Below are 16,448 nucleotides of genomic sequence, written 5' to 3' on the forward strand. Positions count from 1 at the left end.
AAGCAGAGATGTGGCATTCAATGAGAAGGCTGTTTTGGAAATCAGAAAGGATGCTGAACTGAAAACTAAGAAACCTCAAGTGCAAGAAGACATCCAATTTGAGGTGGAGCATCCTGATTCAAAGAAATCTGAGAGGGGGAGCAACTCAGATCAAGACGGTGGAGATGAAAATGAATGCAGTGACCCTCAACCACAATCTCAAAAGCAGACTCAAGTACAAGGTTATCAGTTGACAAAAAATAGAGAAAAGAGACAAATCAAACCACCACAGAGATATGGGTACGCTGATCTGATAGCATATGCACTAGCTGCTTCACACGATATTGATGTAGATGAGCCCAAGAATTATGCAGAGGCTATTCAAAGCTCAAACAAATCAGATTGGCATGAGGCTATGAATGATGAGATAGCTTCTCTTAAGAAGAATCACACCTGGATACTGATTGAGAAACCTGGTAACAGAAGGACAGTGGGTTGCAAGTGGGTTTTCAGAGTCAAGGAAGGCCTCACAGCTAGTGAACCTAAAAGGTACAAAGCTAGGCTAGTAGCAAAGGGGTATACTCAAAGGGAATGAGTTGACTTTAAAGAGGTATTCTCCCCTGTGGTCAGGCATGCATCCATCAGGGTGTTGTTTGCAATGAATGCAGTTCATGACTTATAGCTTGATCAACTTGATGTCAAGACTGCTTTCTTACATGGAAGACTACAGGAAGAAATCCTTATGACTCAACCTGAGGGTTATGTGGATTCTGAGAAACCAAATCATGTCTGCTTGCTGAAAAGATCACTGTATGGGCTCAAGCAATCTCCAAGGCAATGGTATCTCAGGTTTGATGAGTTCATGCTGTCACATGGATACCTAAGATGCAGTTTTGATTGCTGTGTATATTACAAGCTAATAAGCACAAATCTCTACATATACCTGTTACTATATGTAGATGATATGTTGGTAGCCTGTAAATCAAGAGAAGAAATTGAAGCTTTGAAGAATTTGCTGAGCTCTGAATTTGAGATGAAAGATTTGGGGTCAGCAAAGAAGATACTGGGCATGGAAATCAAGAGGGATAGAAGCAAAGGCATTATGTTTCTTTCTCAAGAGAAATATCTGAGGAGGGTACTGGAAACCTTTGGGATGACCTCATGTAAACCTGTGATGACTCCAATAGCAACACATTTTAAGCTCTTCAGCCTGCAATGTCCTAAAACAGAAGAAGAAAAGTTAGAGATGGCTAAGATTCCCTATGCTAATGCAGTTGGCTGCATGATGTATGCTATGGTTCTAACTAGACCTGATATCTCATATGCTCTAAGTGTAGTTAGCAGGTACATGGTATCTCCTGGTAAAGAACATTAGAGAGCTGTAAAATGGGTGCTGAGATACCTAAGTGGAACCCTGAGCCATGGGCTGATTTATGGCAAGTCAAGGATCAAATCTGAGGGGATCAGTGGTTTTGTTGATTCTGATTTTGCAGGGGACTTAGACAGGAGAAGATCTCTCACAGGGTATTTGTACATGCTGGATGGTTGTTTGATTAACTGGAAGGCAAGTCTTCAGCATGTTGTTGCATTATCAACAACAGAAGCTGAGTATACAGCAGCTGCAGAAGCAGTAAAGGAAGCCTTATGGTTAAAAGGCTTGATTTCTGAGCTAGGAATGAGTCAGAAAATAGTTGATGTGTTCTGTGATAGTTCAAGTGCCATTTACTTGAGTAAAAACCCAGCTCACCATGAGAAGACAAAGCACATAGATATAAAGCTGCACTTCATCAGAAATGTAGTCTCCATGGGTGTGGTCAGAATGGTAAAGATACATACAGACAGAAATCCTGCTGACATGTTAACAAAAGTAGTCACTACAGCTAAGTTCAAGGCTTGCTTGGACATAGCTGGTCTTGGTTGTTGGTAATCCATTCTGGAGATGGAGGGGGATACCAGGGAAGATTTGTTTCAAGGTGGAGAATTGTTGTTTGTGAAAGCAAATCCAGAAAACTAAAACGGCAAAAGACTTTGCGTTTAAAAGCTGGAAACACTTAAACTCAAACGGCACAGGATCCTGCGTTTTGATGAGTAAAAGAAATGCACTTCTGAACGACGTATGGGTTTGTCGTTTAGATTTAAGTGATTCACGCGTATATCACGTGCTTGAGTTCAGCTTTGCAAAGTTCGTTATATGTCGTTAGAAGCACGAAGAACTCACACGTGAGGTGTTGGGGATTTTCTGGGTTTGTTAGCTAAAGCTGTTATGGAACAGCTGATGTGGAAGCAACGGATTGGAGAGCAGAGAGAGCTAAAGAGAGAGAAGGGAATTGGTTATATAAGCTAGTTGTGATCTGTCTTTGAGAAGTTAAGCATTTACTCTGTAATTCATCTGAAGGAAATCAATAAAGCTGTGTTCTTTCCCTCCCGTGGATGTAAGCTAGAGAAATCTAGCTGAACCACGTTAAGATTCTTTGTTCTTTCTTTACATTACTTTCTTTTGTTTCTTTAGACCATTTTGTTGACCATTTAAGTTCCATAGATTTCATCTTAGTCGTAGCTTTTCGGTAAACCATCTTGCTGCATCTTGTTCTGTTGGCTGGAGATCTTGGGGCAGAGTCTTGGGTTGCTCTATCAGTCATTAGCACCTGAGATTCTACACTATCATGACTCATCAAACAATGTTCGATGAAAATAATAAATAAAATATACAAAGGTATCATTAAATCCAAAAGCATCCAATGTGTCAAAAATTATCCTATCATTTGAGATAAAAATATTAAAATATTATTTTCAAAATCAATAATGATGTAACCACAAACATTTTTATATGAACTTGTGTAAACAAACTAATGTGGCATAAAGACATTAGTTAAAAAGCGATAACTATTATTTTTGTAAATTATGTGGGTCTATAATAGTTTTATACAACCAATCTTCTCATGCAACATCTATATGAATTTTTTTTTACAAGGTGATTGTGGCTCTATATATCCAAGCCGTTGTTCAACTTCAAGAGGTTCAAATTTTGTGAAAGAAGCCAAGAAGAGATTTTACGCCATTCAACATGCCTATTCTGCTGTTAACCTTACTAAATTCCAAAATTTTTAATTCTTATTTATTTATTTATTATGCATGTAATTTGTAGTATACAATAAGAAATAAAATTGTAATCCTTTTTATAATGATGGATAATTATCGGATTCACGAGATGTTGTTTTCCTTCTTCTCTCTTCAAGTTCTATTTGTTGCCAACAAGAGGTTCTTGTACTATGTAGGAGTCTATGATAGTGATGATGAATAAAATAATATGAGCTCCAATTTTGTGTGTGTGTGTGTCTCTCTCTCTCTCTCTATTTATATATATTGATTTCATTTCATCTTTAACTTTTTAATGCGCTTTTGTTGCTTTGAAGATACAGCAAAATTAACTCCTACAAGAAGGGGGGAGGGGGGAACGGGGGAGGATTTTATTACATGAGACTTTTTAGTTTTGTTTTGAGGGAATGGGAGATTTCTTGAATGAAATGGCTGTGATGATGAGCCAAACACAAACTAATGTAAGCATTCTTCAATGCATATTTATGTTTTCTACAGAATAATTTGAGAATTGTGTTTGGAAATTCCTAGGCATTATTTAGCTTTTTCCAAGATTTAGTTATGGCTTTTACTTTGCTGGTTGGCAAAAGAATGACGGTATTTTGATTTCTCCTAATCAGATTGCAAATGGGTCACTTAGTCACAAGGGCAACATATTTTAATCTGTTTTTATTTTTATCCTCAGTGTGTTCATGCTCTGAAAAGTAGTGATTCATGATGCCTAGTTTTGGTCTTGTTCAATGGGCAATTACATATAAGTTCTATTGTTGGAAAATTGATTGGTGAAGCAGACATGCAACTAAAGTGAAATTGAAAAATAATGAGACAACAGAATCACACAGGGACATCAAGATTTATGTGGTTCAGCTTTTAATCTAGATTCATGGGCGAAAACATAAGAAAAATATTTTTCTAGTGATATGAGAATTACAAATATTATAATATTTTGGCTCACTACCAAAATTTCAATACACCCAATCTCTCTTATTGCCCATTGTATATTATCAGACTCCCTTTTGTTGCAATCTTGTGATTGAGCAGGTCTCAAGATTCTGACCTTTTTCACCCCGCTTTCTGACAGAAGAATTTGCCTATCATTGTCAAGTAATTGGCAATTAGCCACCATCTGCTCTATTCATTATGAAGGCATTGTATATTTATTATTTTCTTGCAAATTTTGATGCATTTTCACTTCTTCTGCTTCTTTCATTCATTTGCTGGGCTTTTGAGTTTTGTATTTCATATTTTAAATAGTGAACAACAGAATAATCCCTAAATTATGGTCTGCTGGGAGCCTGGTTATTTGGGTAGACTATGGCACAAGAAAATGAAGAGAAGAAGGAAGATGGGAATGCTGGGGAAGCCTCAACCGAAGCAAAATCATCTGAAAATAAAATCCATAAATCATTGAAGGCCAGATCTAAAATTGCAAAGAAGTCACCAGTTAATGACTTTGAAAGAACTTTAAGTATTTATGTTTGGCAAGCGAGAAAGCTAAAAGAGAATGAAAGAAAATACATAAATGAACAACTTGATAATATTCTTATTATTAGATCTGAACGGATTACACAATTATTTATATGTAAAGAGAGCAGCTTGTTACATTTGTTAGTAATCTGTTACACACATATGAAGAATGCTTAATCAGAGTAACTAACTAAGCCACGTCACCAAGCCACATCAGCTGAGGGAGTGAATCTGCTGCAGTCAAGTACAGCTGAATAAACTACACTCGATTCCTCTGTTCTTCATATTAAGCAGCTTCACTAACATCCTCTCTTAAACTGAAGCTTCTTTTCTGTTCTCTACAAATCATCAGCTTCACTAACATCCCCTCTTGAGCTGAGCCTTCTAGGATGAACATTTAACTTGCTACGCAAATAATGAAACTGAGTGAAAGTGAGAGCTTTAGTTAAGACATCAGCTGTTTGATCTGCACTAGGCACAAAACAAACAGTTAACTCTTTAGATGCCACTTTATCTCTGATGAAATGAATGTCCAGCTCAACATGCTTTGTTTTAGCATGATAAACTGGATTGTAAGCCAATGCTATTGCACCCTGATTATCACACCATATAATTGGTGTAGCACTTAACTCAATTTTCAGCTCAGCAAGCAAAGACTGTATCCAAATGACCTCTGCTGCAGCATGAGCCAAAGCTCTATACTCAGCTTCTGTACTGGATCTTGAGACAACTGCTTGTTTCTTAGAAGACCATGAAACTAGATTAGCACCTAGATAAACTCCAAAACCAGCAACTGACTTCCTATCATCTCGATCACAAGCCCAGTCTGAATCAGTAAAACAATTTATCTGCATAGCTCCACAGTTGTAGAACTGCAGACCAAAATGTATTGTGCCTTTTAGATATCTTAACAACCTCTTACAACCTTCCCAATGTGCAGTTCTTGGATTGGAAAGAAACTGGCTGAGGTTATTGACAGTGAAGGCTATTTCTGGTCTAGTAAGAGTAACATACTGCAGGGCTCCAATAATGCTTCTATATTGAGAGATGTTGGAAATCTCAGAACCTGAAGCTTTGGTTAGCTGCTGGCCTGTGGACATAGGTGTGGGCACTGGACTGCAGGTGACTAAATCATGCTTTTGCCAAAACATCAGCAATGTATTTAGCCTGAGACAAGTGAATTCCATTTTGAATTTTAGAAACTTCAATGCCTAAGAAGTAACTGAGTTCTCCTAGATCTTTCAAGGCAAAAGTCTGTTGCATATCTTGAATGACTTGCTGAATTTTTGCTGAGCAGGAACCAGTGACAATAATGTCATCCACATACACCAAAACCAGAATTAAGTGACCATTTTCTTTCTTATAAAAGAGTGAATTATCTTACTTGGAGTTCTGAAAATGCCACTGAGAAAGCATAGTTGTTTTAAGTCTAGCAAACCAAGCTCTTGGAGCTTGTTTCAAACCAAGCTCTTAGAGCTTGTTTCAAACCAAGCTCTTGGAGCTTGTTTCAAACCATAGAGAGCTTTCCTTAGTTTACAAATGTGCTGAGATTTATGAGGATCAATAAAGCCTTCAGGTTGTGACATAGACACTTCCTCATCAAGAATGCCATTTAGGAAGGCATTGTTTACATCTATTTGTCTAAGAGTCCAATTGTTCATTACTGCAATGCTTAGAACTACCCTGACAGTAGAGGCTTTTACTACTGGACTAAAGGTTTCAGTATAATCAACACCATGTGTCTGATGGAAACCTTTAGCAACCAGCCTTGCTTTGTACTTCAGAACAGTTCCATCAGGATTGTATTTGATTCTGAAAACCCATTTGTTACCAACTACCTTAACAGGAGTAGTAGGCAGAACCAAATCCCATGTATGGTTAACCTTTAAGGCTTTAAACGCTTCTTGCATAGCTTTGAACCATAATGGATCAGATAAAGCTTGAGAAACAGAGGTAGGCTCAGAGGTTTGTGCTAAAAGGATAGACAAATAAGACTTTGGCTTGAAAATACCATTCTTTGATCTGGTTGTCATAGAATGACCAATAGAATGAGGTGCAGGAAGAATATGAGGGGGAGAATTATGGGAACGAGAAGTAAATGGTGAGGTATCAGGTATGACAGTAGTTGAGTGTGATAATGAGGTATCATGTGCATGAAAACTTTGAGACAATACCTGATGAGAGTTGGAAACTGGAGAGACAGGATCAGCTGCTGAAGTTACTGTTAAAAGAGCCTGGAATTTGGTAACAGAAGAAGACTCAGGAACTGACTCAACTGAAGAATTGATTGGAACAACTTCTGTGACTGATGAAAAATCTATACCAGGAACATAAGGAAAAGATTTTTCATCAAAGACCACATGATTAGAAATATAGACCCTCTCAGATGAATGAAGACATTTATACCCCTTATGATGAGAGCTGTACCCAATAAAAAGACACCTCTCAGTTCTGAACTCAAGTTTGTGTCTATTATAAGGTCTAAGATAAGGAAAACATGCACAGCCAAAAATTCGAAGAGTAGAATAATTTGGTGTTTGATGAAAAAGTTTCTGATATGGAGAGATATTATTTAGAGTTGGTGTAGGAAGTCTGTTGATCAAGAAGACTGCTGTATGAAAAGCATCCCACCAAAAATGTAAGGGTAGATGAGCTTGGGCAAGTAAGGTGAGACCAATATCAACAATATGCCTGTGTTTTCTCTCAATTCTCCCATTTTGATGATGGATGTGAGGACATGGATGCCTAAAGTGTATCCCTGAGTTATTTAGAAGAGATGAAAAAGACCTGAATTCCCCACCCCAATCTGTTTGAACAACCTTGATGTTTCTTTGTAGATGTTTTTCAATAAAAATTTTAAAATTAACAAAGACAGGTAGGGCATCAGATTTTGCACTTAATGGGAAAATCCAAGTAAACCTGCTAAAATCATCAAGTATGGACATGTAATAGGTGTAACATTGGCTGGAAGCAACATGAGAAGGTCCCCAAAGATCTGCATAAAGAAGTTGTAATGGTGCTGTAGAGATGGTTTTAACAGAATTAAAATGAAGCATATGGTTCTTCCCAAACTGACAGGCATTACAGAATTCTAACTCTTGAATTTTATTGATATCAGCAAACTTGTTACATGAATTCAGAACTGTTTTTAATGTGTGAATGGCAGGGTGCCCCAATCTCTTATGAAGAAGATTTACATCAAGAGATTTTTCAGTCACAGCAGACAAACAAACTTTGACACTGCCCTGACAGGAATTTGAACTAAGTTTCTCACAAGTTGACTGAGGAAGATAAGCAAAAAGAGACTGAAACTTATTTTGACTAAGAATGACTTTATTGACAGCAGCTGACTGAGTGACAGACTGAGGATGGGAGGATGAGCTAGGACTTTTGATTTTATAGAGGCCTCCTTTAGCAACTCCTTCAAGCAAGATGATCCCGGTGCTCCTGGCCTTAATGAAACAAGATGTGCCAACAAATTCAAGTTTAACATTGTTGTCAGCAAGCAGTTTAGAAACACTAAGCAAATTTTTGGTAATTTTTGGTACATGTAAAACATGATTAAGAAGCAGTGATTCAAAGGTGTATGTAACAAGCTGAACTGATCCAATATGTTCAATAAGCAATGCATTTCCATCACCAACCAATAATTGTTCATTACCAAAATAAGCTTTAAAATTGACAAGCTTACCTAAATCATTTGTGATATGATTTGTGGCTCCACTGTCAATATACCATGAGGGATCTTCAACAATCTCAGGATTTGCAGCACAGTGTGGCTGAGTTGGTGGAGCTGAAGTACTAGGCATCCCATTAGTGAAACCAGGAGCATATGGTGAGAATCCATTAGTGTAACCAGGAGTAAAGTTATTAAACCCAGTGGGGTAGTTAAGAGGAGGATAACCAGAGATGATAGCAGGATCTGAGTATGCCATATAAGCTTGAAAGGCAGCACCTCTTGGCACATAAGAGTTTCCAAAATTTGATCCAAAATGAGGACCAGGAAACATTGAGCCCCTTCCAAAACCATTAAAGGACCTGCCTCTACCATATTGACCTTTGAAATTTCCTCTACCAAAATTCTTCTTAGGCACAAAAGAAGGATTAAACCTGTTCTTGCACCTATTTGCTCCATGTCCAGGAATGAAGCAAATTTGACAGACAACATCTGAGAAATTTCTTCCACCAGCAAATTGAGATCCATTATTATTAAAACCACCATTTGGATTATTATCACCACCAAAATTACCTCCAAAGTTTTTCTGAAAACCATTGTTATTTTTACCAGAATATGGACCTTTCTGAGCTACATTTGCTGACATGTGATGCATAACATCACTAGCAAGTTTACCTTTCTTTTGTTTAATTCTACTTTCATGATTTAGAAGCAACGAATACAGATCATCTAAGGTAATGGTTCCTTCTCTAGCTAGAACAACAGTTGTCAAAGACTCATAATCAGAAGAGTCAAGACCAGTCAACACATGCATAACAAAATCATTAAGCTCTACTGATTTTCCTGCTAAGGCTAACGTATCAGCTATTCGTTTGATTTTAGTAAGATACTCAACCATACTCATAGATCCTTTCTTAATAGTTTGGATTTGCATTCTAAGAGTTTGAATTCGAGCTTGAGACTGAGAAATGAACATACTGTTAAGTGAATCCCAAAGCTGTTTTGAAGTAGTGCAGTCGATCACAGTTGACAGCAAGCTTTGCTGAATAGATGATAGCATCCAGCTCAAGAGGAGTTGATCCGATTTCTCCCAGGCAATGAAGTCAGGATTTGCAGATCGTAGCTCACTTACATTTGATGATGAAGCTTCACCAGTGCTAGTAAAAGGAAGAAATGGCTCTGGACATTTCAAACCACCATTGATGAAACCTTCTAATCCATTTCCTTTGACTGATGCTAAGACTTGTGTCCTCCACAGAATAAAATTGTTCTGATCCAATTTTACAGGTGTAACAAAGTTGTAAGAAGTATTAGATTGAATCATACTTGCCATTGATGGCTCTGATACCATGAAAGAACTTTAAGTATTTATGTTTGGCAAGCGAGAAAGCTAAAAGAGAATGAAAGAAAATACAGAAATGAACAACTTGATAATATTCTTATTATTAGATCTGAACGGATTACACAATTATTTATATGTAAAGAGAGCAGCTTGTTACATTTGTTAGTAATCTGTTACACACATATGAAGAATGCTTAATCAGAGTAACTAACTAAGCCACATCACCAAGCCACATCAGCTGAGGGAGTGAATCTGCTGCAGTCAAGTACAGCTGAATAAACTACACTCGATTCCTCTGTTCTTCATATTAAGAAGCTTCACTAACAGACTTGAAGACCGAAAACGCCAAAGTTGCTACACAAGCTTGGCGTAGATTCAGAAGGAAGAAGAACAAAAATTTATTAGATGAGAAGAATGATAATAACAGCATTGAAGGAGAGAGTTCTAAGAAGCTAAATTCAAGAGAAGGAAACCTAAATGAGATAATAACAGCATTGAAGGAGAGAGTTCTAAGAAGCTAAATGCAAGGGAAGAAAACCTAAATGAGAACCTTTCTAAAGAAAAGGACCCAAGACAAGCCAGCAGAATCAAAAGGAAGCAAGAGGAGATTGGTCGGTCCGATAAGAATCACCGGAAACAAAGATGTGAAGAGGAGATTGGTGGGGCAGATAAAAATCACTGGAACTAAAGATGTGTAGAGAAGATTCCTGTGTCAGACAAGAGTTCGAAGCATCACAAGGACAAAGAGAAACAAGGAGACGCAGGAAAGAGCCAAGAGAAGGAAATGAGAAAAGATAAGCTTGATGGTTTGATGTTTATGTGCAGCGAGAAGACCAAGCCAGATCCCCTTCTTGAGGAGAGAAGACATCACCTCAGGTTCCTACTCCGCTGCTAGACAGAGAGAACATTATTTGGTCGGAACTGATCCCTTAAGAAGGGGAGAAACTGATGAAGTTGATAGGTTATACTCATTGTATGCCACAAGTGCTTTATCAAACTACAACAGGCAACACCCATACGAAGGGCGCAAGCCAGATTTGGTAGCTGCACCAGTATCATCAAGGTACTCCTTTTCCGGTCCATCTATGTGTTACCGATGACATTTTTACTATTCATCCTCTGTACTGTTTGTTTCTTCGTTAGCAAATTTCTTTCTGTATATGAGTCTTAATAAAAGTTTAATTGTAGACAGCTTTTTTGCGTTGAAAGTATATTTTAAACCTGTCAAACCAATTAGCTCTCTTGGGAAACTTTATGACTTCATAGAAAATATTTGTTGCATTTTGTCACTGATGGTCAGGCCATAAAATTAGTTGAATGATGGTGTCAAGCAGTTAGCAATACAACTTTCTACCAATGATATAACTCTTTTCATTCTGTATTTTGTTCGACACTTAATTTGGTTCCATTATGTCATAATGTGTGCTTGCTTGAGTTGCATGTTCATGCACAAGAATTTCCCATCGCAGCGAGGGTTCCTAGGCTACTTTTAGAAGACCTGGATTTGTCTTTAACTAGCATATGACTTTTTTTGAGTTGAAAAGCCTACTGTGAAAGTTACCTGCTCAAAGCAAAAAAATTTGTTTCTGTGGGAGGAAAATTAAATTTTGGCGAAGTTTGCTTTGGGAATTTTGAAGGTAACTTGAAAATTTGTTACACATATTGAGTGATTCAAGGTTTTTAATACATTTCTTGCAAGGAATCGTTTTTGTTTGGCTTCTCAAACTGTGTTTCTAATCCAATATCTTAACTAACTTCGGCTGCCATTTTTTTTTTTAATCTGGACAGAAAGCTATTCACTGTTATAATGGATTGTTATTGGAAATAATCAAATAAAGCCTATGAAGAATTAGAATAAAATCTATATTTTGTCTTTGTGAAGGGAATATTGGACAACCAATCCACCGATATTTCTTTTTATTAAAACCTATACTTATTATAGCCTCAATCATTTCGAGACATACCGGAGAATTCTAATTTAAAAAGTTGGTAAATTTTAATTCATTCTCCCGATAGAACAGCAATCTTGATTTTATCACCTAAAAGAGTGAAAATATCAATTTAGCCTTCATTTTCATTCAATAAGGTGAGAGTAAATTGAGGATGCGGTGATGGATTTCTTTTTTTTTTTTTTTGGGGGGGGGGGTGGGGAAATAAAAAAGAGATGCATGTTCTTTGTATGGTCGATAATAGAGCCAAAGACTTATCTCGAGCATTGCCTTCTTAGGATCAAAGTTGTGAGTTTAAGCCTTAGTTTCTTGGAAATAAATTGAAGACTATCATTAATTGAGGGGTAAATTGAAGTTTATTCTAAAATATTATATGAAACAATTTAAGCCTTTTACAATTATTAATTGTCTGCTACAATTTTTTTTTATTCTAAAGTCTTTAATACTCTTCTCATATTAATAATTAGCAGACATTGTAAATTTTCATTAAACATTTTATTCTAACATTTTTCCTCGAAAACGACAATGGCAAGATAATTTGACCTATCTTGACTGACTGAATTTGGATAACTTGTGTTCCACTCTCTCTTCTGCGTCATTGTGCTAACGTTGCAAGGGATTCGTCACGCCCACAGTTCTCAAATTAAAGTTACATTACATTTACATACGTTAAAGACTTTATATGAATATTCTCCATCGTCTTTATTGACCTTTTTTTTATCTTTTTATTTTTCCTTGCGTCGAAAGAATCCTTCACTGATTGGAATATCCATGAGGACTGGTTGCAATTGGAAGAGTTCCTGAAATTCATCTTTCATTCGATCTTAAATACTTTCTCCGAACAATTAGAATACATTAAGATTTTATGAACTTGCTTAGTAGATCATTCAACTACTTAATTGGTGCTATTAATTAATTGATTATCTTCCCAGAAACACATTAAAGACTCTCACCGGGATTCATTAAATCTTTTTGCTGGGTCAATTCTACCAGCTTTAGACGTAAAAGCTTCGTGATAAGAGCACAAGCATATCGTCTTCAAAAGCTCCTTAAAAAAGCTAGCCATTTTCTTTATTGTCATTTCCATCCATTTTAACCCCCTCTTTTTCATTTTGTACAACTTTGACTTGACTCTGAAATAGAGAAATTTAATAGAATGTTTAGAAATAAAATAAAATTAGCGTGGATTTATCTTGCACTAGTTTTACTCTATTGATGTCAATGATGTTTTAGGGGGGCAAAAAACTTCATTAATTTTACCTTTGTTTGATGATGAGGTAAAATATGATTTTTTTTTTTAACTTTTAAAAGATTTTTTCAAATGATTTTCAAGTTGATTTATTTGGTTGGACTGTAAAATAGGTTTGGGCTTAGCCCACCCCTAATTCCTTTTCTTTTTCTTTTTTTTTCAGTTTACCATAAAAAGAATAGGTGTGTTGCAAGTGAGATATGGATAAAGAATATAACTATTTCTTCGTTGGAAATTTGAATAAAGAGATAGAAAAATTGGTAAACGAGTAAGAACTAATTTACGGGAAGGATAAGTGGATAAGATTAGTGCTGGAGCCGTCATGGATTCATTGCTATGCAGAATTAAAAATTCAAGCTTAAACGGTTTTGGTGAAGTTTCTATATTGAAATTCATGTTAATTAATCATTCATACTTTAATGAAAGTATTAATAGCAGCCGTGTAACTCACATACACGTGCTTGCATGCATGCGTGTGCGCGTGTGCCAAGAGACGAACAAATATATGATGAATAGAGATTTCGGGACCTATAGACTTCAAATTAATGGTGAAACATCTTTGCAAATTAAACTGAGAAAAATTGAAAAGTATGTTTATCATTTTATGCACGGAATTCCATGTCCATGCATGCATCTACCCAACAAATGCACTTGTAATTAAGTATGCATATGGTACATCACTAAATGTTGTCTTGGAAAAGTCTCCATTGATATAACTCATGACATGTCATTGTACGTACACGCACAACGAATAGTCAATAATGTCCCTGTAGTTTACGTACCCATGGAGGAGTCAATATATTTTTAGAAATTTACTCAAAAAAATCTACATTATATATATTTTTTTTCTATTTTTTAATTATTTTCTATCTTTCACCTGCTATATGTTAAATAAGTTTGAATTTTAAACTTTATCATATAGAATTTAGCTTTGAAAATTTATGTCCAACAACTAATTAAGAAAGTAAGTAAAGAGATGCTTAATTTAGATAATCTTTTAAAATATAATATTGACCAAACTTGATAATTGACTCAAACTATGGGGATTAAAACCATATTTACCTATTTAACAAATTTTAAAATTATTTTTGTTTGAGGAAATACCTCGACGAGACCAGGCGTGATGAGCAGATGCTTGATGGCAGAGTTCTGCGAACAGGTGAGTCCTGTAAGAGCCAGGTAGCAGGGGAACAAGAGCAGAAATACTCTGCTCGTCCACGAATATGACATTTATGGGGTGAAACTCCTGGTAGAGGCATGAGGCCATTCCTGCTAGAGGTTGAAAGGCGAGGAGACCCGGTCAGCGACAGTTGGCAAGACGTGTATTCCAATCCGAGAATCAAGGCACGAAGTCCATTCTCATTCGCCCACAACGGCGATAATGGGGCGTCCACACCCGAGAGTGCAGAGAATAATGGACGTGGACTACGGAAGACGGCGGTTGAGAGGAAACCTATAAAAAGGTAGCCAACGAAGGTAAAAGGGTTAGCAATTTTGATATTATAAGAGAGATAAAGAGAATTCCTAAGAATAGAAACTAGAGAAAAGCCATAAGATTTGTGGCAAACGTTCCCAGAACCTTCACATCTGACTTGGGCGTCGGAGGGTTTTCGCCGGGAAAACAACCGGCGTGCTCTGACTTGTTTCTGTGGACGCAGGCATACTTGGAGAAGAAAGCATACGAGGAGAGATTTTGATCGAGGTGAGGTTGATCGAGCAGATATCCTGGTCGTGAGGAGAGCGTAACCAGAATCTTGCATCAATAATTTTTAAAAAAGATGTAGATTTATTTCTTTCTTTATTGATAAAATTATGAAATAATGAAGTAATATTCATATTGTGCTGAGAACAACTTCTTGGTTTAGCGATGGTCTTACATGTTGAGGGTTTGAATCTTTTATGCATATACGGTGTTAATAGTAATTAAAAGGGAGTGTGTATACCACACGCCGGAGACCAAAAAGTGATTTGTCAAATCCTCGAACTGAATGACGAGCCAAAAGTGGATTTGAATGACTTTTTCTATTTTCTACATACTCCGCATCAGTCGTTGTGACGACGTAATTACGAAAACAACTCGAAGCTGGCCAAAGACGACGGGCAAGCTGAGAACATATTCGTAGGCATTTTCCCTTCATTTACACCAAATAATCTAAAATGTTATTTTGATTATTACTTTTTTCCAGCATTTTTATCAACTTGAATTACATTTTTTCCAGCATTTTTTGGTCGAACGAACCATTTTACTTGGAATCATAATGAGTCGTTGCAAGGAAAATGTTATTTTGATTATTACTTTGTTTATTATTCTTGTTTGCGGTATTTTCATTTGAGAGAGATACAAGTCTCAAAGGAATGTCGGATTCTGTGCTCACATGATGAGCTATATAATATATGTTGGTTTTACTTAAGGTTGTTGTAATTAGTAGTTTTTTTTTTAAAATAAAATAATACTAGCACAACTCTAATAAACAATGGATAATAAAGATAGGCTTAATTATAAAAAAAGTCTATACTTTTTTGTAATAAATAAATAATATTATTATGCGGGGACAAATTCTTTTTAGACAAGACTTAAAAAAATTATAACTTATTATAATTTAGAGTATATCCTTATTTATAACTAACTTAAATTGAGATTAAATCTTTTTTATAATTAAATAAAAATTATTTCTATATAAAGTATGACTACATAGGAGAAATATTTTATTTCTATATAAAGTATATATGACTATATAGGAGAAATATTTTATTGTATATAGCTATTTCTTTCTCTGTTATTTCTATCCACTTCATGAGCACTGTCTTAGTCATTTCCCTCTTCTGTAACAATCTTGGTTTAACTATGAACTAAATGTTTTTCTTTTCAATCATTAATTAATATTAGGTAGGTGCATCTACCAACACGGTTGCAACTAATTACCCACTATAAAATTTTATTCTCAATCCTGGTGGAAAAGTGTGCATGCCTATATATAATCGAACTTCATTATCAGTGTTATGGATAAAGGAATTATTAATTTTAAATTAATAATTATTTTAATCAATTTGGCAATATATATCTTATCCTTGATTAATTTATATGAATGAATATCAAGTGTAACGTAAAATATTATTTGTGTTGCACATGACATGCGGACAAAAGAATACAACGATTCCTTAAACAAGATTCAAAGTATGATATAGAAAAGAATTTAAAATTAAAAAAAAAAGTAAAATAGAAAGTTGAATTTAACAAGATTCATGTACAGGAAGAAAAGGAAATAATAAAGTGATGAAAAATTGGTAATCGTGGCAAGTAATCTTATTCATGTACGCGGCGGCACGACCCAAGACCTGGAAATTAAATAGTGAAACTTCTTTGCGAATCAAATAAACTACAAATTTATGGAGAGTCTTGACGAGTGTTTTATCATTTTATGCATGGAATTCCACGTGCATGCATGCATGTTCTCCACGCTTGGAAATTTTGGAAATGGCTTCTCCCTTTAATCTTTGAAAATGTCCTCTAACAAGTGTCTCAATTATTGGATAACATGTGCAGTCCACCCCATTGGGCATCTTGATTACGTTTGTATGCTTATGTTATAAGGGCTTCGTCAAGAAGCTCATTGCCATTATTACGAAATTAAATAGACTAAGATTGTTGACCTAATTTGAAAATTCCTCCATTGTTTATTATTTTTCCCT

The sequence above is a fragment of the Citrus clementina genome, unplaced genomic scaffold (genome assembly GCF_000493195.1).
Source record: "Citrus clementina cultivar Clemenules unplaced genomic scaffold, Citrus_clementina_v1.0 scaffold_5, whole genome shotgun sequence".
NCBI classification, from domain to species: Eukaryota; Viridiplantae; Streptophyta; class Magnoliopsida; order Sapindales; family Rutaceae; genus Citrus; species Citrus x clementina.